Below are 27,453 nucleotides of genomic sequence, written 5' to 3' on the forward strand. Positions count from 1 at the left end.
GCCTGAGGCTGAAATCAACATTTGCCTCTGGCAGGGAAATGAACTTGTTAGTTTCCGTGTGCTTCAGACCCTCGGCCCAAAGGAGTCAGGGGTTGCAGTAGCAATTTGGCTTTGTGTATCGAGAACCTCACGGCTATAAAGGTAAGTTGTTTGTCACTCTGGGAAACAAACCTGAGAGCAGTGACCTAGAAATCCACACCACCACTGTCAATTTACAAAAATATGATCTTGAAAAGAATAGATTGCTGACAGAGGCAAGGGCTGTATTTAACCTAAATTAGAGTTTGACCTTGTGAGCAGAAATGTGGTTAATCTGGAGGCAATGGTGGTAAAGGGGACAGGGTTAAATATAGAAGGAAATAAAAGCTGTTGGAATAAGTGGCTAGCCAACTTACCTCATGCCTGCTTGTAAAACAGTCTATTTAATGTGTCTTTCAGGAGAGTGAGCAAAAGGAGAGTTATAATTGTGATTTAAACTTAAAACAATCCCTGTGAAATTGGGGTACAAATGAAAAGAGCTTCCACCATTGCCCTTTTACATCCCCACAACATTTATGTGGTTTGGCAAACAACAAAGATTTTATACATGAGCTGCTTTAAGTTCTAAATGTGCTAGTTCCAATTTATGAACTGATCACGGAATATTCTAAAAGCCTTTAAAGAAAGGCTATTTTACTGTCAATGAAAACGACAATGTGCATTATAATAGTAAAGTGACTCACTTCTTCAGAATGTCAGAAAAATTAGACAAACTGAAATAATGAGTTGTTTTCACCAAACTCATGCTTGAGAGATGAAATGGCTTACCCAGGAGTTAAGAAAAATAAACACAGACACATACAGTTGTGTTCTCAGTGTTTTATTTTAAATAATCAAATATTGCAGTGAGTAGTATTAATGTGTAGTGCCACTGTTTTTGTTTCCCTTAGCAAATAAAACTAATGTAATGCAGCTACTGAGAATAATTAAAAGTATTAGTTATCGGTACACTTAGCAGAATATTTCAGCAAGAACTGCTTGAGTGTAATACTTGGCATATACTTTGGAACACCAAACCTCAAATGCAGTGTGTTCATGCATATTTCAGGTGTCATTTTTGATTTTCGTAAAATATATTTCTTTATTGCATCTGATAAAGTAGAACACCAGATTGTGTTCCATTCCACAATAATCTCCTTATTGCTACTCTTTTTTTTTTTTGAAATCCTATTATATGCTTGGAACCTGTAATAATGTCGATTGCTCCTGTGTACTGTTTACCCTAACTTTCCAAACAAGGCCAAGCAATAGGCATGCATCAAGACAAACACTCTGAAAGGAGGTCAGATTGACCATTACCTGCCTCCTTTGGAACATCCAGGGTCTTCCCACACCCCACTCTAGGACCTCCGGTCTTGCTCCCAGCCCAAGGACTCCAAATCCATCACGTGGCAGCGTGGAGCCCGCCTCCTGATGACGTCACAGCACTCGCAGCAGACGTGCTGAAGAAAGGATGCTCTAGGATGCTGTCCAGGTGGACCACCAGGCTGCAAGATGCGGCACTGCAGGTAAGGGGTGCATGGTGCCTGAATGCCCTTCATGGAGCTCCAAACAGTGGAGACGCTCCAGGTGGAGCCCGGGTCGGTGGTCTTGGTGTCCTGGCAGCACCCCTTAAAACCGAAAGTGGGGCCTTTGGCTGCTGCAGAGCGTGCTGCCCACAGCTGCTTCCTCCTGCTCCTTTTGCTGTTGCAAGCATCAGATGGGGAGTGGCCTGATGCAGGTCTATGCGTGAGTTGGGTGGCGTATTCACCTGCAGAAAGTGGGCAGGGGCCAGACAGAAAAATAAGAGCCTCTTGCAAGGAGGGGGAGAAAAATATGTACCGACTACAGCACATGCATTCTAAGGACAGAGAACAAGAGCAAGAGCCACTTTGAAAAGATAACCATAAACCATTTTCCTTCTGCCATCGTGCTGGCTCAATAAAAATATCTTTATTAATTCTTCTCACAGAGGTTGCTTCTCAGCAGTGATCCTAATTTCATTCAAAGCAAAAACTTGCTGGGGAATGGCAACTTCTTAGCTGGAATATGCAGGCCAGGTGTGCATTATTTTGCAAGGTACCAGCGTTTAAACGTATTTTTTTCAGGCAGGTGTTTTCAGTAAATTTAAAAATAATAGCATTCAATTAAATACAATAAAATATAGTTTGCAAAGATAATGGGCCACTGTAAAACATGGCTATATCTCTAAGAACAAAATGCTGCTTAGCAAGAGCTGGGGGTTGGAGATAACCCGGACCTTCAGAATTTCCAGTACTCTTCTTAATTGCTTTGCTGCATAATTAGCTCACTGAAGGAAGGGGCTTGATGACTCAGCGGGAGATGGAGGGGTCAGGTGACTTCAGTCCCAGCATGACAGCCTGTGTGAGCACGTGGTGGGGGGTTTAATGCCCTCTTTACCACCAACCCTGTTTACATTCCTTTTCTTTTGGTCTGTGGCCAGGACATGTGTGGGCACCCTAGGGAGGAGAATTAACATTCTTTTCTGAAAACCTGATGTCTCTAGAAGCTGAGGCATCAGTCAACTGCACTGGAACTTACTCCCTGAAGAAATCCATCCACCAGCAACTTTGGTGAAACAGTGCTATTCAAACTGATAATTAAAGATGGCGTTTTGTTCAGACTTTGGCCTATCCTGGTGGGTTGTTGTATCGTTCATTTAGTGATTTATTTATTGTGATTTTCTTCCTTTGGTTTAGGTTGGCTGCAAGCTTTAAGGTTAGTCAGAATTGTAGCTCAGTGTTAGGTCATCTGCTTTATATTTGAGAGACCCTGGATTCCATTTCTAACAGCAAAAACAAAGCACCCTCAGGTCCCCATCCTTTCTTCTCCCGAACCAACTCTTGACAGAGCAAATCAGTGATGGAAGCAGGTGATTTAGATACTTGGAGCTACTTCTGATTTTGCAGCTGTATAACCTGGGAATAGTCACTGTGATCTTTTCTTTTCAGACTTCAGCTTTCTCGTTCTTAAAGTAACAAAGTCATTTGGTTTACAGTTTCTTAACTTTAGGGTGGCCATGAGGGGCATCTGATTCACTGTAGGATGTTTAGCCTAGTCTGGCCTCCACCTACTGATGCCAGTATGAAGCTCTTCCTTCTGTTGTGACAACCCAAAATGTCACCAGACATTGCCACCTGCTTAAGGATTACATTGACCCTGGTTAAGAGTTACTGATTTAGACAATAGCTTTATTCTTTTTGCCACCCTGGTATTGGGGGTGGAATCTAGGGTTGTGTATTGTCTGTTAGGTAAGCACTTTACCACTGAGCCATAGTCCCAGCCCATAGATGTACTTTAAATGTTTTTCCAGCTCTTACATTCCAGATTTTTTTTTTTTTTTTTTTTTGTGATTTGTTTGATGTGGAGCCTTTGTTCTGAAATTGTCATACTGGGTATACGCGAATTATAAATGTGAAGGCTTTCTTTATTGAAGATTATCATTTGCAGTTTCTGAGGGAAGAGGAGAGGGATGCTTGCATGGCATTTGTAGTTGGGGGCTGGACTGACACAAAAGTGAGTGTTGGGGACAAAGAAACAGGCATTAGCCAGTCATGGGCTGACATCTGCCCAGCAAACCTGTATACATTATAAGTCTCAATCTGGGTGAAAAGTGTCCAGTGAAGATGCCATTTTTCCCTTTTGCAAGGGTGAGAATGACAGGCTGCACTGGAGGTATCTGAAGGATGGAGTGAGATGCTTTGTTCTGGGGCCAGGTATGGTGAAGTAAGGATGGCAATAGGGTCCCCACAGCTATGAGGAGGTCAACATGACCATCTGCTGAACCAGCAATCTGGCAGGTATCTTAGGGAAGCCATGTATGCAGGCCTTAAGATTTAGGATAGGACTATGTGTCTTCACACTTATGAGGGTAGACAATTGGCCACATTACTTCTCATCTTAGCGTAGATGCAAGATATGTAAGATGGGGCCAACTAGTACTTTCTGGTCCTGCTTCTTCACGTTTAGAAAGGACCAGACTAATGGAAGATAGAAACATTCCAAGAGACTTGAAACTGTGGTCCTGGTGCTGTTGCAAGGTGGGAAACATGTTTACTAAGGGTTTGAAGAATCTGAAAATATTTCTTTGTCTCCTGTGCCTGAGGATTTGGGATGTACCTCCTCCAATTCTTTTGTCATCAGCTCATGTCTGTCTGCCCCTCCTCTCTTGGCCCCATCCTTAGGAAATGGTTTGCTTTTAGTGAAACCGGCTGCTGCTGAAATCTAGGATGATAGCTGCTGGCCATATCTGCTCCTCAGGTGGCTTTCTGCTTGGGCTTCTTTCCCCTGAGTCCAGATAGCTCCTCTTGCAGCCAGAGAGGTAACAACTCTTGTTACCTCAGAAGGCTTGGCCTTCACTCTGAGCTATCTGGCCTTGCTTCTTCATAATTCAGTATCGTAAAAGCAAATTAGAATGAGGACATGAGGGTATTCTTCATCAAATGATACCTAAGAGATCAAAGAACCTAATAAAATTTGTGGCCCTTGATTGGATCCCAGACTGAACAAACATGCAGTAGACATGGGGGGGGGGGGGGAGGACACTTGAAGAGTTATGTGTCTGGCTATCACATGATCCAAGGAGACTAATGCTGATTTGGTAAAATGAATCTGAGACTTATCCTCTTACTGGGTACAATCTTGCATAATCCTTTCCCTTGGCAGTTGGGCCACACCTAGTGACTCACATGGATATAAAATGGCTGGGACAAAGATGTGGCACTTCTAAAACTAGGGTATAAAGAACCAAGACTTCAGTCTTGGGTATGTGTTCTCTCTCTTGAGTCACTCCAGCACAGGAGCGAGATGCTGAGCATTCCTGCCTTGTGTTGGGAGCCAAAACCAGTTGTGGCATGGTTGCACTTGGCAACAGATCTCTTGGCCCCAGCTGAGGCTTGAGGTTGTGGCCGTCTTCTGAGAGGCCTGGGACCTAGGGACTTAGCTCAGGCACACTCAGATTTGTGTCCCAAACACCGTGATAATTAGTTTTAATTGTTAATGTGACACAATGAATATCACCTGGAAAGAGTCTCAATAATGAATTGTCTAGATTGGGTTGACCAGTAGGCGTGTGGGGGAAGATTTATTTTGATTGCATTAATTGGTGTGGGAAGACGTAGCCCATTGTGGGCAGCACCATTCCCAGAGTTTGGCTCCTGAACTGTATAATGGTATAGAAAGTTAGCTGAGCAATAAATATTCATGCATTTATTCTCTCCTGCCCTTGACTGTTAATGTAATTTGCTGCTTTAAGTTCCCACTGCTTTGACTTCTCTGCAATGATGGACTGTCATATGCAATTGTATGCCAGATAAACCCCTTCTCCCTTGAAGTTGCTTTTGTTAGGGTATTGTATCACAGCAACAGGAAAGGAAACTAGGACACTCAGTGAGATAAGACATGCTTATTTCCTATGACTGTGTTTTGGGTAATTTGTTACACAGCAATGGATAACTTATACATATGTTTATGGGCAGGGGGTCTTACATTTTGGAGATTCTTGTTGAAGTACTCCACTTGAAGAGGTAAAACGCCATGATAAAAGCAATTTACTTTTTTTATTTTTAGTACTTTTTTGAGATCTCTTTAATATGTGTTTAATTTGAAGACAGAGAATTATTCTCCTAACTGTATTATTTTCAGTGCCTTGTAGCATGGCCCCTCCCTGCTCATCCAGTGGGTGTGTTGGATGTAGAAAAGTCTCACTGTTAGTCTTTTGCTTAACTATGTTTTCAGAAGCAACCCAACAGACATTTTCTTTCTCATATGCAGGGATGAGCTTCTTTTATACATCATGATGTTAATTACATATTAATGAAAAATAATACCTTATTTTTGATGAAATAGGCATTTATGGACATGGTGACAATTTCAAGGTTACATAAAGACCATTTTATTCCCTTACATTCTTGTACTCCCTACTCCCTAACCTATAGATAATCTGGTTATATACTATTTCAGAAAATGCTTGTGCAGACACACCCATCTATATAGTATGTCATCACTTGACTCTTTTCTCCCCTGTCATGACATGCAGTATGTACAAAATTGGGGCTGGAGATATGGCTCAGTAGTTAAGAGTACTTATTGTTCTTGCATGGGACCTGGGTTTGCTTCCCAGTACCCATATGCCAGTTCAAACTGCCTGTAACTCCAGTTCCAGTAGATCTCACATTCTTTTGACCTCTATAAGCAGCAGGATCACATGTAATATATATATATTATATATATATATTATATATAATATATAATATATACACACATACATACATATATGCAAGCAAAAACACATACACATAAAATAAGTAAATCAAAAAAAAATGAATATAGTCAGATTCAGGAAGATTACTTCCATTAATTTTGGTATATCTATACATTGAACATTACTAGACTTTCCAAGGACGCTATCTTGTCCCATTTGCTAGAGTGGCCACTACCATTTTGGTTCCTATTAGCACAGGTTTGCCTATTCTCGAATTTCACGTAGATGGAATCATAAAATACACTTTCACATCTAGCTCCTTTGCTCTGAATGCCTTAAAAATTCATCCCTGTTACAGCAGTGACTCAATTCGTGTTCTTGTAAATAGCACCATAAGAAATAAAATTGGGTAGCCAGGTATGATGCCTCATGCCTGTAATCCCAGCACTAAGGAGGCTGATGCAGAGGACTGTGAAGAGTTTGAGGCCAACATGAAGTGAATTCCAGAGTAGCCTGGGCTACAGAGTGAGACTTTGTCTCAAAAAAAAAAAAAAAAAGATAAAATTAGAGCACCTGAGTACCTGACAGCTCTGTTTCTCTAGCTATTGTTAGAGGATTAATTTATATCCGAATATTCACAGTACATTCCTATCTCAAGGTCAGTATAGGAGTTTACCACACCAATGATGATTGATAGACATGTGGATTAGGCACTCTTTTTAAATCAATGATAATGGTTTTTATATAACTAGAAAATCTCTAAAGAGGAAGCAATCCCCTGAGATGAAACTACAGTGTTTAGATGTTGGAAGTAAACTTCAAAATCAAAACAATTTTTGTAATTTACTTCTGAGGAGTAGATATCCAGAGAAGCTGAATGACTGGTCTAAGATCAAGCAGCCAGTTTTGATAGAGCTAAGTGTGAACAATTGAGATATCATTATTTTTTTCCAGTCTGTCTTCTTCAGTGCTGTGAGCTTGAAGAAGGTGCTCCTTAAACAGTGGTTCAGTGCAAACCAAAGTTATGTGCTAAGTGTGGTGGTGCATTTTGGAGGCTGTGGCAGGAGTATTGACAGTTTGAGGCTACCTTGGGCTACATAATGAGTTCTAGGCCAGCTTAAGCTGTATAGTTTGACATTGCCTCAAAACAACAAAAAAGTGTGGCAGTTGGCTACAGAGATGGCTTAATGATTAAGAACTAGCAATGCTCTTTCAGAGGACCCAAGGTCAGCTCCCCCCACCCACACCAGGCAACTGACAACGACCTGTAACTCCATTTCTAAGAGAGACAATGCCCACTTCTGGCCTTGGTGAGCACCTTCATTCAAGTGCACATGCCGCCATACGGACACATACCCATACGTATAATTTAAAAAAATAAAACGAATCCTTAAAAGACCCAAAGGCATTAATGTCCTTAGAAAAGACCAGTTAACATTAATATGAATATGGCAAAAGCATTTCCATAAGACATGAACCTCATTATTCATTCACTCCTCTGCTCAACACCTTAACAACACTAGTTTATTTTTGAGTGTGTATGCATGCACACCCACATGTGCAGGTGTGTGTGTTTACACATAAAAGTATATTCATGTGTGTGAATGTGGGTATATATAGAGAGGTCAGAGGACAACCTTTGGTGTGAGGCCTCATCTTCCACCCTGTTTGAGACAGGGTCTTTGTTCTTTTTGTACTGCATATACAAGGCTAGCTGGCCCACAAGCTTCTAGGGATTCTCCTGTCTCCATCTCTAGTCTTTTTATAGGAGTGCTGGGATTATAGATGCATGCATCACAGATGTTCATGCTGTGTATCTGGCTTTTTTTTTTTTTTTTTAGGTTTTTTTAGTTTTTCAAAACAGAGTTTCTCCGTATAGCTCTGGCTGTCCTGGAACTCACTCGGTAGACCAAGCTGACCTCAAGTTCACAGAGACCTGCCTGTCTCTGCCTCCCAAGTGCTGAAATTAAAGGTATACGCCACCACTACCCGGCTTTTGTATCTGGCTTTTATGTGTGTTTGGCAATTCCAACTCAGGTCCTCACATATACGTGGCCTATGCTTTTACTCACCAAGCCATTCCTCCAATCTCTTTAATAACATTTTAATCCATCAGCTATTCCTTGCATCTCTGTTGTGTGTCTAGGCTAGTTTCTCAACTTGATACTATGTATATTTGAGGCTGTGTGATTGTTTTGTTTCTGTTGTTTTAGAGACAGGCTCTCAGACTTGTAGCCCAGGCTGGCTTCTTCCAAATACTGGTATTACAGTCATACACCACCACACCCTGTTGGGGCTGCAAGGTTCTTTATGGTGGTGGTAGTGTAGGATGTTTAACAGTTCCCCTCACCTGCATCTACATAGCAATCCCTCTAGTTGGGACACCCTAAAATATTTCCAGGGGTTGGGGATTTAGCTCAGTGGTAGAGCGCTTGTTAGAGGCCCTGGGTTTGGTCCTCAGCTCTGGAAAAAAAAAGACAAAAAAAATAATAAAATATTTCCAGTCATTACCAGGTATCTGCTGGATGTAAAAATTGTAGATGACTTTGGGATGGTGAGGGGGCTGTGATGCAATCATCTCTGCTGCTGGCCCTCTAAACACCAGGCTGGTGACAGTGACAAGAGCTCCCCATTAGCCATTTAGTGGCTGAGAGCCACAGGACCCAAGAGGAGACAGTCTCAAACAGAGGGAGGCTGGGAACAAAGGAATGCATAGAGACATAGGAGAACTAAACTGGCCCTGTTTCAAAGTGTTAACAAATTACAAACCTGTAGCACACAGAGCTCAGAGAAGATCACTTCCTATTGCCTCCTCTCACTTCTTCCCTGCCCACCAGTGCTCTCTGTACCCTGCTATCCCAATCTGCCTTACAGGACTGAGCAGGCTGCTGTGTGGCATGGCAGGCTTCCTACAGCCCCGGGCCCACACAGCTATTTGTCCCATTTTGAAACCTAGCCTGTGTGTTGGAAAGGAGACCAGGCCAACCTCATATGGCCTCTAGTGACACAATCAACCCAGTGTTCTCCACCCTCACCCAAGAGGGGGATGGGGCTGTGAGATTTCTGCGTTGCTATTGCCAAGAGCCAGCTACTTAGAATTTCCCCACAGACACTTCCCAATAACAACAAAAAGAAAAAGCTCAAAATAATAATAATAACAGCAACAATAATGAGTATATGGCTCCTAGTGCTTCTTCAAGCACTTTATATGCGTTAAACTCATAGGGCTCCTGGAACTCTATGAATCAAGAACTGTTACCATGGGCCCTTGTTCATATAAATAAAGTGAGGCAGGAAAGAACATAATTCTCACACACCACGAGAAGCAGGTTGCATAGAGCCCAGGCCCCAAGGCCTTTTGCCATGCCCAACAGGCAATGATCATTTTGGGACCCTGATGCTCCCTGGTTACACTGAGTGGTTTGTTGGAAGCCATGTTTCTCCGAAACAGTGTGGAAGTAGTTTACTAAAGACACTTGGGGTTATTCTTTCATCTCTCAGGTGGGCAAAGGCAGACACATCCACACAAAACCTGGTTATTACTATATTCATTGTTTGGGCTGCTGTAACAGAGGATCATATACCAGGTGTTTCAGTAACAGCAAATTCCTCATAGTCTGAGATTAAGTTGTGGGTGGGGTTGTTTCCTTCTGAGGGCTGTGAGGAAAAAGACTCTTGTAGGTCTCTCTCCCTGGCTTGTCCTCTTATGGTTGTGTTTCTGTGCCCAAATTATGTCTTATAACGACACTGATCTTATTGGATTAGGGGTTCCATCCTAATGACCTTATTTCAACTTAATTACTTCTTTAAAGACCTTGTCTCCAAATATGGTCACTCTCTGAAATACTGATGGCTGGGACTTCGACACAGGAATTTGGAGGTGAATACAATTCAACCATAACAGTGCCAAACAGTGCTTGAGGGAAGTTGTGCCCTGTGTCTCTCCCTGTCCTGGCATTCCTCACATTAGCCTTCTGCTGACCATTTTTTTTTTCTGGCACGTTTTCCTCTACAATCTGTTTTCTGCTTCCCTGTGATAGTCTCACTCATAGATTAATAAAAGTGAAATAGCCACCAATGACTAGTGACTTTGTTAGCTTACATGCAGGGGGCCATCAAACACAGCTTTGATGTGTCCCTCCTGTGTCCTCATACTGGCCACAGCAAAGAGAACAAGGCTGATGTGGCTGGGGTGGTGGGTGAAGTTTCAGTCCTTTCACATGTTTTGGGAGAAACAGGGTTGGTGAAAGGTCTGACTAAGCTGTGTGGAAAAATAGCTCACTGTGGTGGCTCCTCCTATACACTGACCACAAAGTTTTTTTAAGCTAACAAGCACCTCGCAGGCTTCCTCTGGAGGAGGAATAGTAAGTATCACATTTAGCCAAATCAACCCAGACCAGGAACTAAGACCTGAGAAGTAAGCAAACACAACCAGGCCACAGAGCCCTGGAAGAACTGCTAAGTCAGCATAAGTCCGGGTCTTAGTGGCCACCCTGAGATGTATGTGCAGGTTCCCTAGCGAAAGCCAGAACAGATCCTAGGGGATCTGCAAAGCAGGCCACTGGATGGCCTTATTTCAGCCAAATTCCAACTTAACCCCAGGAGAGGTGTGCCTACTCAACAGCATTCTCTCTGCCATCCTTCTTGTTGTTGTTGGGTGATCATTAGACCCAAGCCTTCCTTACACCAATCTTTTGTAGCTTCAAGTCTGGTTAAACTTACCTTCCTGTAAGGAAAGCTCTGGTCTCAAACTTATACGAAGTCCAGCCAATAGCTGGATACTGTGCTTTCAAGAATTGCTGGTCATCTTTTGCCTCTGACTATTGAACTCCAGAGACCTCCACAACTCCAATGACCTTGTCTTCAGTTCCATCAGATGTCCCATCATCTATTAACTGATACAATTTTGTCCCTAGGGTTCATTTTACAGTATATTTTTTAAAGCTAATTTTAAAAGATTTTCAGACAGGGTCTCATGTATCCCAGGCCAGCCTCAAACTCATTTTGCTAAGGATGACCTTGAATTTCTGATATTCCTGCCTCTACCCTCCCACATAGGGGATTAAAAGTATAGGCCATCACTCCTGGTGGGATTCAAACCCAGGGCCTCTTGCATACTAGGCAAACACTCTGTGAACTGAGCTACACCCTCAGGCACTGACCAACACTTTAGAAAAATTTATTTATTTATTTACATGTGTATGTGTGTATTTGTGTATATATCTATGCTCATGCATGTATGATGCTTTATCGGAAGACAGTCAATTGAGAGTTGGTTCTTTCCATTTACCACGTGGCTCCTGGGGATCAAAATCAAGTTATTGGTGGTAAATGTTTGACCTATTGAGCTGTCTCACTAGCCCAACAGTAACTTTTAAAGAAAAGTTTATCCTTGGGTAAGTTTTTTTTTTTTTAAATTTAAGATTTATTTATTTATTATATATAGAGTGGTCTGTCTGTATGTTTGCCTGCAGGCCAGAAGAGAACATCAGATCTCATTATAAATGGTTGTGAGCCACCATGTGGTTGCTACAAATTGAACTCAGGACCTCTGGAAGAGCAGTCAATGCTCTTAACCGCTGAGCCATCTCTCCAACCCCCCACCCCAACAGTAACTTTTCAAAGTAACATGGCATTAACTCAAATGAATTTGAAATGGCTGGGGATTCCCACAGGCAGCAAGATGAAGGGAGGAGCTTCCATTACTGAGGAACCCAGTTTCTAAGATGGATCTTCCCTTATGTCTGATATATAGGCCCCTCTGTTGATTAACTATAAAGGCTTTTGTGTATGTACTTTATCTGCCCTCATGGCAGTTTATTGTCTGTGTATCTTTTCTCTCTCATTGCTTTTAAGAGACCTTGGTTTGGGCTTATAGAGATGGCTCAGTGGTTAAGAGCACTGGCTGCTCTTCTAGAGGACCCAGGTTCAACTCCCAGCACTGACATGGCAGCTCATAATTTCCTGTAACTACAGTCTCAAAGATCCAGCCAGCACCTTCTTCTGGTCTCTGAGTGCACTGCACATATGTGGTACACAGACATACATTCAGGATGGATACTCATCCATACACATAAAATAAAAATAAATATGTAAAACATAGAGAGAGAAAGATCCTGGTTTTCACTAGTTTTGGCAATTTGATTGTGATGTGCCTGGGTGGTTCTTTTTATTTTGAGATGCATTGAGCTTTTGTTTCATTTAGAATAAGATTTTCTACAATTAATGTTCTAGTTATGGTATCAAAAATTATTTCAGATAAAGTTCCTGAGATACTTTATATAATAATTGTACAGTGCTGTAGATGGAACCTAGGGTCTCAAACATGCTGATCCACTCTCTAGCCCCTTGAATGGGTTTAAAAACCAGTTTCCCTGTTGAATTCTCACACTCCTCCACCATTTGCCTGAAAACATTAGGGGTTGGTCTCATGGTTGGTTTAAGGAGCTGCCAGATTATGGTTAGTGCTTAAATTATCTGGAGGGGCAAGGGAGTAGGGGTATTTGTACACCAGTTCTGAGAGTCATTGCTAACATTGGCTCCCAACCATACATTTCAAACATGTCACATGAACAGAACCACCATTCCTGGCTTCCACAACAAAGTTAGAGATAGAGATGCTACTAGAAATCAGTTGGAGCTTACTACAAAGTTTTGAGTGATGTGGGCAGGGTACATCAGATATAGTTGTTATTCTAGAAATTGGATAAGAACAACAGAGACACATGTACAAGGCAGTTCACATCTATGTGGTCACATAGCAGTGTTGCAACCATTGGCAAAACTGGTCAAGTTTCAGACTTGCCTATAATTTCTTTGGAATGTGGCAATAGTGCCTGGTAAAAGTTAAGGACAGAGGTATGGGGAGAGCCTCATGTACCTAGCTCTGCATCGTGTGTGTGTGTGTGTGTGTGTGTGTGTGTGTGTGAGAGAGAGAGAGAGAGAGAGAGAGAGAGAGAGAGAGAGAGAGAGAGAGAGAGAGAGAGAAAGAGAGAGAGAGAGGGGGGGGGAGGCAGAGACAGAGACACAGAAACAGAGAGACAGACATACAGAGATAGAGAGACAGACATGTAGGTAGAAAATAAAATCTTGGTTGCTCTGTTATGTTTCCTTTTTTTTTCCTTCGTTCATTTTTTTTTCCCCTTGAGACTGAGTCTCATATATTCTAGTTAAAGCTAAAACCTGCTATATAGTGTGGGAGGACACTGAAATCCTGACTCTCCTCTCTCTCCCTGTTCTGGTTAGTTTCTTTTGTCAACTTGACATAGGCCAGGGTCATATGGGAAGACGAAATTTCATCCATCCAATTGGCCTGTAGGCAAGTCTATGGAAGCATTTTCTTGATTAGTGATTGATGTGGGAGAGGCCAGCCCATTTTGGGCAGTACCATCCCTGGGCAACGGGTTCTGAGTGGGATAAGAAAGCAGTCTGAGCAAGCCATGGGGAGCAACCTGGTAAGCAGTGCCCCTTCATGGCTTCTGCTTCAGTTCCTGCCTCTAGGTTTTTATCCTGTTTGGCTTGCTGCCTTGCTTTCCCCTGTTGTTGGACTGTAAAATGTAAGATGAAATAAACCCTTTTCTCCTCAATTTGCTTTTGTCATGATGTTTTTATCACAGCAAAAGAAAGCAAACTGGGGCCCTCTCTTGGGTCCTAGTATCATAGACTGCTAGAATTATATACATGCATGACCATAGCTGGCTCTTCACTGTTTTTAAACTTCCATTTTTAATCTTTCAATTCTAAGCAGTATGAGTAGATTGCTAGAGCAATATTTTCTACTGCCTTAAAATATTTGTGGCAAATTTATTTTTGCCTCCATCCACTCAGGCAGGTTAGGAACATTAAGTGCATAATGGTGGTGAATGTCTGTAATTCAAGATACTGAAGCAGTAGGACTGTTGTAAGTTTTAGGCAGTCTGAGGTATAGAACAACAGAAAACAGACAAAGTAAACAAAAAAAAAGTAGCACAGTTCTCTGTTGGGCAATGTGATGCTAGAGGTTACTTTGTACTGGATGGCAGTGTTTAAACATTTTGTTGAGTGCAGAGACTCTGGGCTCTGAGGAAAGGCAACCTGGGGCATCATTATTCAGTGTGAGTTCTCAATACTCCTTTCACCAGAGAACAAAGCGGAGAATGAGAAAGTGGCCTGGCTATCCAAAGCCAGTGGGCTGATGATGCCCCTATATCTGACTGCCAAGTCTAAGAGCAATTCCCTGAAACCCCCAGCCACCCTGGTCAGGACACAACATATTGCCCCCATCCGTCACTAAACCAGTCTTGTGACTTTTGTTGTTTGTGTCTTTGCTTTTCTCTGTAGAATTACCGTTGAATTGTTCATTCTTGTGAATCACAGCCTAGTTCTGCCTGTTTTTGAATATTCCATATATAGAATCACATAATGTGTATTCTGATGTGTCTGAATTGTTTGGCTCACCCTTTTGTGTTTAAAAGTCATCTATTGCAAGCATGTTTAGGGATGTGCTTGAGTCGGAGCAGGTTAGAAGAGAAGCTACTGAAGGGAACAGAGAAACTGGCATGAGTTTTAGAGCAGTTCCTGTTCCTCAGTGCTCAGTTGGTATCATGGGCTCTTCAGTTTGGGACTTCTGGCAACCTACAGGCCCAGCAGAGAAGCTCCAATGAGGCTGGGTTGAGTTGGTTGCTGGAGCAATTGCTGGCTGAACCAGGAGATCCTGAGAGGCTCCCTCTGGTGGTCATATGTGATGACACTATGTGTGAGCCGTACCAATTCCTGAGTTGAGCACTTTATGTAACCCATGTAGATTACAAGAAAAAGACCTTTAAAAGGCTATTTGTGGATTAGTCATTTGGAATTGGCTAGAAAATCTGTAAGAAATGAAGGGTTTTTTTCCCTGTAGGGGAGTGATGCTTATTTTTAGAAGCCACCTGACCTAGGCCTGTCTCTGAGCATGCTATTCTCAGGTCCTCTCCTCCAGCTGTGCACTTCTAGAATTCCTATTGAGTCTTATGCTATTCACTAGAGGTGACCTCTAATACTGTCCTTGAATACTTTATTAGAGAAATGCAGCCATTATATTTTATTCATGAACCAAAGCAACAAGAAACTGGAAGAATTAATTAGTTGGGGGAAATCCTTCTGGTTGGAGAATCTCATAGAAACCTTAGAGTGTGTGTGGGTAGTGTGTGTGTGTGTGTGTGTGTGTGTGTGTGTGTGTGTGTGTGTGTGTGTGTGTGTATTAGGAACTGCCTTTTATCTCAAAATGTCAAGGTCAAAATGTTAGTAATGTTCTTTATTGGTATTTCTGAACCTCATTCTGTCCTTTAAATAACCCTATGAGGCACAACTGGCTGCTTAACTTTGAACTAGTCCCAGTGGATCACAACAAAAACCTGTCCATAGTGGAATGGAGCAATACATTGGAACTTAGTTCTACAGTCAAATAACAGAGTAGGAGATGGCAAAATACGTTGTTTCATGGGCCAAACCCAGCTTGCTACCTGCTTTTGTGTGACTTCTGAGCTGAGACAGTTATATTGTTGAAGTCAAATGGTTTTTACGTTTTAATATTGTTGACAGCCCCAAGTATTTTGTAACACATGAAGATTATGTGAAATTTGAATTTCAGTGTCCATAAACAGTTTTATTGAACCAAAGCCACAGCTGTGAAAGTATGTCTGGTCTTTTGCTGCTTTTGAATGACAACATAGAGACATATAAACCTAACATCGACCACATGGCTCACAAAGTTTTAAACATTTATACTCTGACCCTAGAAAGAAAGTGTTGCCTCCCACCTCCCCAGTTACAAGGCAGAGAGGTTGAACACAGAGTAATTATGTTCAACAATGTAGATAGACCTTATAGCATGATTTAGAATACAAGAAACCGGAAACAAAAGATTAATAAAATGTTCGAAGTAGTGGTAGCATAAGGTGTAGGCTTATCATAGCAGTGCTTAAGGACTAGGGGTGCAATAAGAAGCTTCTAGGGTCTAGGTATATCCAAATTAGTTTTTGAGACATGGTCTCTCACTGAACCTTGAGCTCACAAATTCAGCTAGACTGTCTGGACAGTGATTCCCAGGGATCCTCCTGTGTTTACCTCCCCAGTGCTGGAATTACAAGTGTATTGCTGCATTCTGCTTTTTTTCTTTCTTAACGTGGGTACTGGGGGTTGAATTCAAGACCTCATTTGTGCACAGCAAGCACTTTACTGACTAAGCTGTCTTCACTGCCCTGATTTTTGTATTTTTGTAGATAGATATTCACTTCAAAAGGAAGTGATTTCAAGTGACTTGTGGTGTAGGTTAGTGGTAGAGCACTTGCTTAGTATGCATGAGACCCTGGATCCATTTACCAAAACTGAAAAGAAAGAAAAGAAAGGTGGACCAGTGGAGAAAGGGATTTCAAAAGATTAAATACAGAGTTCTGTAGTGGTATTTGCTCCGCCCATGACGTTGCGCTATAGGCCTGAGAGGGGACCTCCTAAGAAAAGAGGAGAGAGGGGCCGGCTAATGGCAATGAACTGATAGGTGCTATTAGACAGGTTCGAGACTCGAACCCGTGGGGGTAGGGAGTTCAGTCACTACCCTTAACCGCTGAGCCAACTCTCTCCTGTAGTTTCCAGAGCTCACTTACGAACCTAAGAAGACTCTCCTTCGGGCCTATAGCCTGAGGTCATGGGCGGAGCAAATACCAGTACAGAGTTCGCCTTTGTCCTAACAGCTTCGCTTCGCTCTGAAGCATATATGCAAGAGACATGAAAACACGAATACGAACACTTTACACCATGTTTATAATAGCATTATTCATAGCATCCCAAAAGTAGAAACCACCCAAATATTTTTTCAGGAGAATATAGAGCAACCAAGTGAGATACTGTGCCGCAATGGAGTATCATTCAGCAATACAAAGGAATGACGTGCTAATATATGGCTCTTAAAGATATTGTGCTAAGTGAAAGGAGATAGCCACAAAAGGCCACATAGCAGATGATTCCATTTAGGTGAAATATTATAGAATAGGCAAATTCATAAATAGAAAAATAGATCAGGGGTTGCTGGAGGACTAAAGAGAGAATGATTGCTAATGGTTATAAGGTTACATCTAAGGGAGATTGGATAGTATTGGTGATTGCACAAGTCCGGGAATGTACCCAAGTATAAATTGCAATTTTATAGTAGATGAATTATGTATAAACTATGCTTAAAACAGATTACTGCTCCGTGGCCCCTTCTGCAATGTGGGTCAGAATGCAGAATTCTTAAGGTGACAGCCACCTTATCAACACAGATAGCTCAAGGGATTGGCTCTCCCACCAGGTTATCTAGATTTGTCACTTGGGTCCAGGCTGATTGTATCTCGAATTCAGTTAAAAGGGACAACTAGAATTCTAGTTCTCAGAAAAACAAAGCAAATTAAAAGGTCATAGCCAAATAACTAGTTTCCTTGGGCTTTCCCTGTGATTATATCTAGCTTGGTTCCCACTTCCCTGACCTCTGATTTCCTTTAGTCTGAAGGGAGAGCAGTGAGACTCTCAGCTGGCTGCTGCTATTCATTGCCACTCCTGAGGGAGGACTGTTAGCTCCTTGCAGGTTGCTTCAAGGACCCATTGCTTACCTGTATGTATCTTGTCTCTTTTCTTCTCTGTTACTTTCTTTTATCCTCTCTCCCTTCCTCCTTTCCTCTCTCTCTCTGCCTCCCAGCTCTTTTAAGACAGGGCCTCTCTCTGAAGCTCTGGTTATCCTGGAACTTGCTATACAGACCAGGATGGCCATGAACTTGCAGCAGTCCTCCTGCCTTAGCCTTTCAGGTATGCCTAAGATTCCAGGTATGCCGTTACACCCAGTTGTAGATATCTTTTTATAAATAGTTATCAGCCTCTTCTGTGTCATACTCCTTGGTCCTCACTTCTAGATGGTAAAGACAATAATGGCTTTTGAGAGTTTGAGACAATCTCCCTGATTATCTCTATTTGAATTTTGCTGGCACCAAAGAATAGGTATTTTAGGATTTTTCTTTTCTGTACTACTAACTAGTTAAATACAAATGGCAGTGAAGATAGCTCTGAAAATTCTGGAAAGTCCCAAGGGCCTAAACATTAGCTGTGGCACAGACAAATCATTTTGATTAATGAATAAATGTTTGCTTGTCCCTGAGAGGGTAAAAAGACTAGGCATTAACTTTTAGTCTCTGTGTCACATGTTTTGGCAGGTCAGAGGAGGTCACATAGCTAGACTGGGGATTCATGCAAATATCTCAGTGGTTTGTCCACTTTGAATAGAGGAAACTCAGATTTGAAGGAAATTAGTCTCTAATAAATGCAAACACTTTAATGGTATTTTTAGGAAAAACGATTTAAAATTTCTGGCATAGATTCCTATTTTAGTGACCCATTCACTGATCCTTGAAAAAGGCAACCATAGGAGGCCCCATAAAAAGCACCATTGGAGCTAGGCGTGGTTACTCACACCTTTAATCCCAGCACTTGGGAGGCAGAGGCAGGTGAATCTCTGTGAGTTTGAGGCCAGCCTGGTCTACAGAGTGAGATCCAGGACAGGCATCAAAACTACACAAAGAAACCCTGTCTCGAAAAAACAAACAAACAAACAAACAAACAAAAAGTTCAAGTGTGTTGGTGCATGCCTTAAATCTCAGCACTCTGCAGGCAGAAGCAGATGGATCTCTGTGAGTTTGAGGCCAGCCTGGTCTACAGAGTGAGTTCCAGGACAGCCAGGGATTCACAGAGAAACACTATCTCAAACCTACCCACCAAAAATATTCAAGGTCATCTTCAGCTATATAGCAAGTTGGAGGCTGGCTTGCACTATATGAGATCCTGTCTCAAAAACAAAGTAGTATTTGATGTTTGAATCTAGCATGCTAGTAAGTGCTCTACCACTGAACTACAGTGTGATTGTTTTAAGATATACTTATGAAAAATTATAGCAACATTTTATAGTGACCTACAGCCTAAGATGATCATAAATATTTTCTTTTAGATATTTTTCTGCATTTGTGAAAACTTTTTGTAAGGTGAATGATCAGTTCTACTTTTCAAAAATGGCCACAACACTATTTCTGGATTCTGGGTGATTTCTAGAGACTCAACACTCCCCCATCAGGATTGTGATCTATTTTCTTTCCACTTGACCTTGAGTGTGCTTTTGCAACAGCCACCATAGGCAGTGTGTGACAAGAGGACTTCTGAGGCTAACTGAGGTAAAATGACACAGCTGCTGCCTGGTCTCTTTCAGGACACAGACACCTTAGAGCCTAGAGCCTCCAAGTAAGAAGGCCTGCCACCTGACGCAGCCATACTGGAGAGGCCACATGGCGGTGCCATGTGGAGCCTTAGCTATTCTAGTCCTCACTTGTTGACTCTCCCAAGCCAGGCACAGATGGTAGTGAGCAAGCCTTCAAATGATTTCAGGCCCTGCTGTCTGTAGCTCCTGAGCACTCTCTAGTGAGAACTGTCTTTTTCTGGTAAAATTCCAGTGCTAATGGGAGACAAAAAACGAGGCACTTGGTCCTATGTAAGCCATCATAGTTTGAGATCAACTGTCAATAACTTATATAGCTCATATTACTTTTATGGTTATGATAACAGTGATACGACTACTTTCTGCCTCCCCAGCACTGGGATCATAAGTATGTGTTACCTCTTCTGCTTTCTGCACGGATTCTTTGGATCTAACTCAGGTCCTCATGCTTGTGTGGCAAGCACTTTCCTGAGGCAAGCTTTCTACCGAGTCCCTTATAGTAGTATCAGAAGGTAAAAGGACAGATATTATATTAAACCTAGCTGTTTGGGGCTGAAGAAAAAGGTCTGCCCAACCCAAAGCTGTGCTCCTTGAGCTACTTTCTTGAGCTCCTAGTCAGAGGTCAAGAGTTTCTTTTACCTCCCTCACCCAATCCATTTGGGATAGAGCTGCTCCCAGCCTCCTCCCTCCCATACCACCTCCCTGCCATTCATGGTAGACCATAGCAGTAATTCAAGATAGTAGTTTTCTTGCTTTCTCTGAGCAAGTCAATGACATGTTTTCTTGCTCACCGTGGTCTTCTGCTGGCCTTAGATCCTCAAAGTCAAAGATGGACCCAGAAACTTTAGAGGTTACCCATGAGCACCTGCCTTATCAATTTATTGAGTCCTGTCCAATCTTCACTTTCTGGCTTCTGGAAACGAAAATGTTCAAAAGCATCATGAGAAGCACCTGGGGCTGTTAACCTGCCTGGCACTAATACCACTTCTAGTATCTCTACTTCCTTGTGTTTGAGCTTGCATGATGCTTCCAGAGATGAACCTGGAAATTCTGGATCCTTAAGTCCAGACAGATTTGGCTTTGTCCTGGAAAGATGAATGTAGTGTAGAGTATCCTGAAGGCTGACTCAGTACTCAGAGAAAGATCAAGTTTTAAACCCCTTATGACCAATAGCATGTGTTAATGCCACTAAACTCAGTTTTAGAACCACAGAGTCAGGGGCTGGAGAGATGGCTCAGCAGTTAAGGGCACTTGCTACTCTTCCAGAGGTCCTGAGTTCAATTTGGCAGCTCACAGCCATCTAGAATGAGATCTGGTGCCCTCTTCTGGAGTGCAGGCATACATGCAGGCAGAACACTGTGTACATAATAAATAAATCTTTAAAAAAAAAAAAAAAAAAAAAAACCACAGTCACTGAATTCCAGATCTGAAATGACCCTCACAGGACTCATTTTATGGAGGAGAAGACTAAAGCCCATGGAAGTCAGGAGGCCTTTTCCCATCATCCCACAGCTGGGTGGAAGCAAAATCAGCCAGGTACTTGAAGATTTGTTTGGGTCTTTCTAAACTGTACCCTTCAGAGTGAAGAGATCAGTGGCCTATTTCATCTCACACAAGTTCTTTTCAAAAGGGGTGAAGTACATCATATAGAGTTTTAAAGTAAAAAAATGTAGTCCCATAGAACTGCTTGTGAGTGCTATATCAATAGTGTTGTCTTGCCTTATTCTCACAAGTACGTAAGGGGAAGTCTTGTTTCTCTGCCTAAGGGATGTGAGGAAAGTGGCACAGAGCTGAAAGCCTAGGCAGGACCTTGTGGGAGAGCACATGCTGGGGATCAAACTTCATTTTCCCAGCCTCCAAATTTAGCTTTTCCAGGGATGTGCCACCAATCAGCCAGAAGGGAATTGGTCAACTGAAAATGGATGAGGAACTTTGTTGTACACCCAGATGCTGAATTATTAATTCAAATAAAGGATGGACTAGAGTTTGGGGGGTTAATTGTTGTCTATGCTTTGTATAGCTGGGCCTTTTGGCAATGGGCACAGTCAAGGGCTTCTTCAGAGTGATCTGGTGGCTTCTAACATTTTGCTCTGAGAGATGAATGCCCTCAAAATCATGCTGATCATGCCCGCAAGGCTATTGGTCTAATCTGTCCTGGACCACACAGTAACTACTGGCAAACTCGCTTATTTGCTTTTACATCTTTTGTCCATGTATCTTCCAGTCACACTTCTTTTTCTCCCTCTCCCCTCTCTCTTTCTCATTTATGATAACATTAACATTAAAACTTCTTTGCTATTTTAGGTGGTTGCAAGAAGTTCCAGTGGGCTTTGTTGCCCCAGTGGTCCAGAAATAATGCATACAATTGAATTAATTCAATGAAGGTTATTGAACACCGACTGCACTCCAGGCCCAGACACAGAGAGGCAAAAATGACTAAGGTTTTCATACCACAGAAGATTACAGTAAAGGAGAAGTTAGTAATTGATGTGACGTTCATAGGAATTCTGATAAAGGAGACTTTGAAATGCCTAAGCAGAATGCAGCAGCTCTCTCTCGCTCTCTCTCTGCCTCTCTCTCTATCTCTCTGTCTCTCTTTCTCTTTCTGGGGAAACAATGCAATCTCTGTAGGTGAGGACATGCAGCAAAGAAATCTACAGAGTAAACCAGAACTTTCCAGGCAGAGAACGAGAAGCCATTCAAAGAAGAGGAGCAGCACATTCAAAGGGATGGCATCTGGGGGCAGATATGCTGACAGCCACCATTTAGTTCAGGGTGGCATGTTCTTTTATACTTAGTCGGGGCCTTGATTATACTTCTTGATCTTTATCCAAGTGATTTCCTGCCTTCTTTCATGTCTAGAATCCATTACATCTTTACCAATACCCAACTATGCACAGGCTAGGTTTTCTTTAAATGATACAGATCCCTATTCTGAGGGTGAGCTGACCCATTCAGAGTAGCTTTTAACATCAAAGTCCTAAGTGGCACCATTGATGCTATCACTGCTAACACATGCTTGTCTTTGTTGGGCTCTGGCAAATTGAGTTTATGGGATAGAGTCTGTTTTCATCTGCTGTTGAAGACTTTGATCCTGGCCTTTTGGGGCCTTCATGCTGAGACTAAGCCTTACAGATATTTTCTTGCCTTAAGGGATTAGATAAAAGATCTAGGTGTCCTGCATGCTTTTCAAAGACCCTTTGTAGGTAAATAATGGTTCTATAGGAAAGATACTATCTTCTCAGGCAGAATACCACCAGCATGAACTAAGGAAAATTCTGTTCCATCCTATCTCTTCTGGGCATTGTCATCCATTGCTTCAATCTCCTTCACCACTGGAGTTGCTTTTCCTTTCTGCAGAGCTGACTCCACTAGACTTCATTTTCCAGAGCCCAAGTGGGTATGACTGTATGCTGATAAAACTTTATTTCTAAAATTAAATGACCTGAATGTTCCTATGGGATGCAATTTGCAGAGGCTTGATGTAGGTGATTCAGGCCAACAAGGGATTTCAGAATCAGACTGTAGGATGCTGTCATTCTTTGATACAGTGGCTTCAAGGTCATATACAGAGCTATCATATGCCAGCAAAATGTACCTGTTGGGAAGAAGGAACAAAAAATAAGTGGAAGAAACAATGAGCCCCTTCTCAGGTGCAAATGATGATGTGTTCAGGGTTCATATACCATACTGAGCTGACAGAGTTGGTCAGTTCATTATGGTGTCTGATCCAAGCCACATACTTCCTTCTTGTTGCTCCCATATCTGGCTGGACTCAAGTTACTCCTCCATTTGTGATATCCCACTGGATCCCAGACAGAGTTCCTTTCAATTTTCTCACCCATGTTGTCTCTATTTGCACTCTTCCCAGCCATCCCTTAGTCCCTTCTCCTTGTTTTTTTAAACTCAATCTCAGGAGAGACATCAGCAACTCCTTTGGGGGTTCCTGGGAGGTAATCCAAACACAGTTGATTATATCATGTTTACTTTTCCCTACTAATTCTGGGTCTAGTCATCATACCTGACATCCTCCATCAATGTCTACAGATGAATGGGCTGTGGAGATAGCTCTTGCCATGTAGTCATAGGACTTGAATTCAGATCCCCAGAACCCATGTATAACTGGATGTGGTAACATATTTATGTGTAATTCTAGAGCTCCTGTGATGAGATGAGAATGAGACAGGGGAAGCCAAGGAAGCTGGTGGGCCAGCTAGCCTGATGTACACAGTAGTGAATAATAGATACTCTCTCTAAGAAGGTAGAAGGCAAAGAGCAGTGTCCGGGGTTGCCCCCTGACACTTGTCTGTACACACCCACACACCTCCACCTCTTCCCCAAACGAAAAGTTTGCTGATGAATTTATTCTCTAAAGTGGCTTTTTCATTGTAGCACTGTAGCCTGGAGTAGCTGCTGCAGTAGAAACTTGGTTAGATTTCAGGTAGTCTCCTTCCCCCCTCTTTGAGATACGTCTCAGTCTGTTGCCCAGTCTGATCTTGAATTCATGGCAATCTTTCTGCCATATCTTCCAAATACTAGGATTATATGCATGAGCCACTCTGTCCAGCACCAACTTTCCTTCAGTAGCAGGACCAAGTCTCTGCAATTCTTCCATTAGCTGAGGTGTTTTTGTTTTTGTTTTTTGACAAGACCTCTGCATTGTGGGTCTACAGCCTGTCATCTTACTTTTCCCTCATCAGAGGTTTCCCTTCCCACATGTCAGAAGAGATTGTGACCATCGTGTTTTTGTAAAACTGAGAATGCTAACCCTGCTTTCTAATTTTATTCCTTCTCTTATATTATTGGTTGCTACTGACTTCTGCAATGTGATTCTTCCCTGGGTACTCATCAGTAGGTGTACTTTTCAACTTGGCACAGCTCAGACCTCAAACTTTGAAAGTTTTAAAGCAGCTGAGTTACACAGATGCTCAATAAATCAGTCACTGTGGCCATTTTATTGCTTGTAAGGTGATTACCCTATTTTGTTCATAGTGACTTTTCTAGTTGATTAAAGTGCAGTTTCATCGGGACATGGTTGAGTCCTCTAAATATGTTAATACATAAAGCAATGAGAGAGGTCTGAACACAAATATTTTTATAACCACCTTTAATGTTTTAACCATTGATTCCAAGTCTTTTGTGGCCTTCATACTATAATTCAAATTTCCATGCTTTTTGCCAAAGTAATTTTTATTTGGTGCATTTTCCAGGCTCTTGTCTTTGTAGAAGTTGTTTATTTTTTTCCGTTAATCTGAGTGAGCATTGGTACTGCTACAAAAATTTTCGGTGCCTCAGATTGGTTCCTATGTGATTTGGAAACGAGACTTTGAGGGTGGCAGAACATGGGAGGTTTATGATTGATTGGTTTCCAGGCCAGGGCAGCCTGAACAGTTGGAATGGAATTGTTATCTAAGACATTCAAATCTTTTACTGTCCTGGCAGCAAGACCTGTTTGACTGTGTTTTAAGAAAAACTTAAATGAGTGTCTGTTCCCAGAGCTTTGTATGGCTCTTGGCTGTCAGTGGTCTGTCCCATTGCTTTTGTTGATATCCATGGTGGCCCTCCTTTCTCAGAGGGCTGCTGCCACCTACAGATTGCCTTGATTGTCACCTGTGGTTAAAAGTTGCTCTGCAGCTACTGTTGTACATCTGGACATCTGTGATGATAACCACAGAGGCTGTTTATTTCTTTCATCTATTCTGCCTCTCAGGAGAATCAATGATTTTCGTTATTATTATTTACCATTCTAACTGTTTCCTTTTGTAGAATATGGAAAGAAACTCATATTTATTTGTGAACTGTATTTGCAATTTTGCCTATTCACTAAAATTTGCCATCTTGTGTGCTTTTGAGCTTAGCATCACTGTAACAAAATGTCTGATCTAGTCAACCTAAAAAGAAGAAGGGTTTGTGGGGTTCATGGTTTTTGAGAATCCAGTCTGTGATCAATTAGCCACCTTGATTTGGGATTGGTGACAGTGTCCATCGTGATATGATTTTGTGCTGGAACCGACACTTCATGGCCAGGACATGAGAGGGGAGTGAGGGGAAGGAGCTAGGGCCCAGCACTCCCGTTTGAGACACAAGTCTTATCATCTTAAGGACCCCCTCCCCTTCAGCTCCACCTCTTCAAGGTTTCACTACCTTCCAATAGCACCACCTTGAGGATAAAGTGTGTAATACATGGACTTTTAGGGGACATTCAAGAACCAAACTATAGTACCAAGTCAGTAGTGGTGCTTTAAAGGTTAGTCACTGACTTGGAAATTGTGTAGAATCGTGAAAAGTTAAACTCACTAGAAACACATCTGGCACCTGTGGTTAGAGAAGATAACTGTCTTTCTTTGTGTTTCCATGGTCGTACTGTGAACAAGTGGCCTTTTCCTGTTTTATTTAGATCCTCATTAAAAACAAACCCCCATGCACGCCTTTAATCCCAGCACTCGAGAGGCAGAGCCAGGCAGATCTCTGTGAGTTCGAGGCCAGCCTGGTCTACAAAGTGAGTTCCAGGACAGGCTCCAAAAGCTCCACAGATAAACCCTGTCTCAAAAAAAACAAAAAAAAACCAAAAAACAAAGCAACAACAACAACAACAAAAAAAGAACCGAAAAACCAAACCAAACCAAACCAAAAAAAAAAAAAAAAAAACAAAAAACAACCAAACCTATGCTTCTTTTGTCAGTAATTTTGCTGTTTAAAGTGTCCTTGAAATACTACATTATAGTGCTGCCTGTGTTCCTATGTGATAGAGCATTGTTTGCAAGTGCTTTGTGGAGAAAATACATCTGATAGAGAAACTTCGATCAGGCCTCAGCAATGGTGCAGTTGGTTGAGTTCCAGGATACTGAATGAGTAATGTCTATCAAATAAGATGTCTTTAAATAGAAACACAAACAAAAAAGATGATATAGTGGTAGGTTGGAAAAAAAGTTGTGATGCAGAGGCTTGTAGGATTCGTTTGGGGGCATTGCTTGGTATTTCCTAATTCAGTGTTCAGTATTCTTTGCAGAAGATAACTAGTGAGTAATAAGGATGAACTGTTTACCTATTACATTATAGCAGAGATACTGATGTGGAAATAATTTTTATGTTATGGAAAAATGGAAGCAAGGAATGGTGGCACATGCTTGTAATCCTAGTACCCAAGAGGCAGAAGTAAGAAGATTAGGAGTTCTAGGTCATTCTCTGTGACATAATAAGTTCAAGGCCAGTCTGGGCTACATGAGACCCTGTCTAGAAACAAACAAACAAACAAACAGAAAAGAAATCAGTGGTAATGTACTTGCCTAACATGTGAAAGGCCCATCCAACACACAGCACCACACACACACACACACACACACACACACACATTTCCCCCCAGCCCCTTCACACTACACCATACCACACACATACCCCACATGCACCCCCACACCCTACCCCACACCAACACACACACACAACACAACACACATAACACACCACACACAATACCACACACACCCTTTCCCACCCCACTACACACACACACACACACACACACACACACACACTCCACAACATACCACACATAACGCACCACACACAATACCACACACACACACACAGAGGGAGAGAGGGAGAGAGCGAGAGAGCAAGAGAGGGAGAGAGGGAGAGAAAAGAAAAGTAGATACAGTTCTTGGATTATGGTGTTATATTCATGTTGTGGTCATGCTTATTTTGTTTCTTTGCGGAGCTGGGGATGTAACCCAAACCCTCATGAATGCTGTAAAGACACTCTTGTCCTGAGCTACACACGAGCCCTGTTTGCATTTTTAACAGGTGGACTTCTCTTCCAGGAGTAACTAGCATGGTCAGTGCAGGAGCCATGAGTGCCTCTGGGAACCTAATGGACTTCCTTGATGAGCCCTTCCCTGATGTAGGGACCTATGAGGACTTCCACACCATAGACTGGCTGAGGGAAAAGTCCCGGGACACTGACAGACACAGA

At 42.1% G+C, this 27,453-nt stretch overlaps 1 long non-coding RNA gene across 1 annotated transcript; it reads left to right on the forward strand.

Annotated features, from left to right (window-relative positions):
* Positions 1 to 27,453, forward strand: LOC131899651 (uncharacterized). The gene is made up of 3 exons (XR_009376110.1): positions 1 to 141; positions 1,384 to 1,547; positions 27,302 to 27,453. It is a non-coding gene; the product is annotated as an uncharacterized LOC131899651 (long non-coding RNA).

This window comes from Peromyscus eremicus, chromosome X, assembly GCF_949786415.1.
Source record: "Peromyscus eremicus chromosome X, PerEre_H2_v1, whole genome shotgun sequence".
NCBI classification, from domain to species: domain Eukaryota; kingdom Metazoa; phylum Chordata; class Mammalia; order Rodentia; family Cricetidae; genus Peromyscus; species Peromyscus eremicus.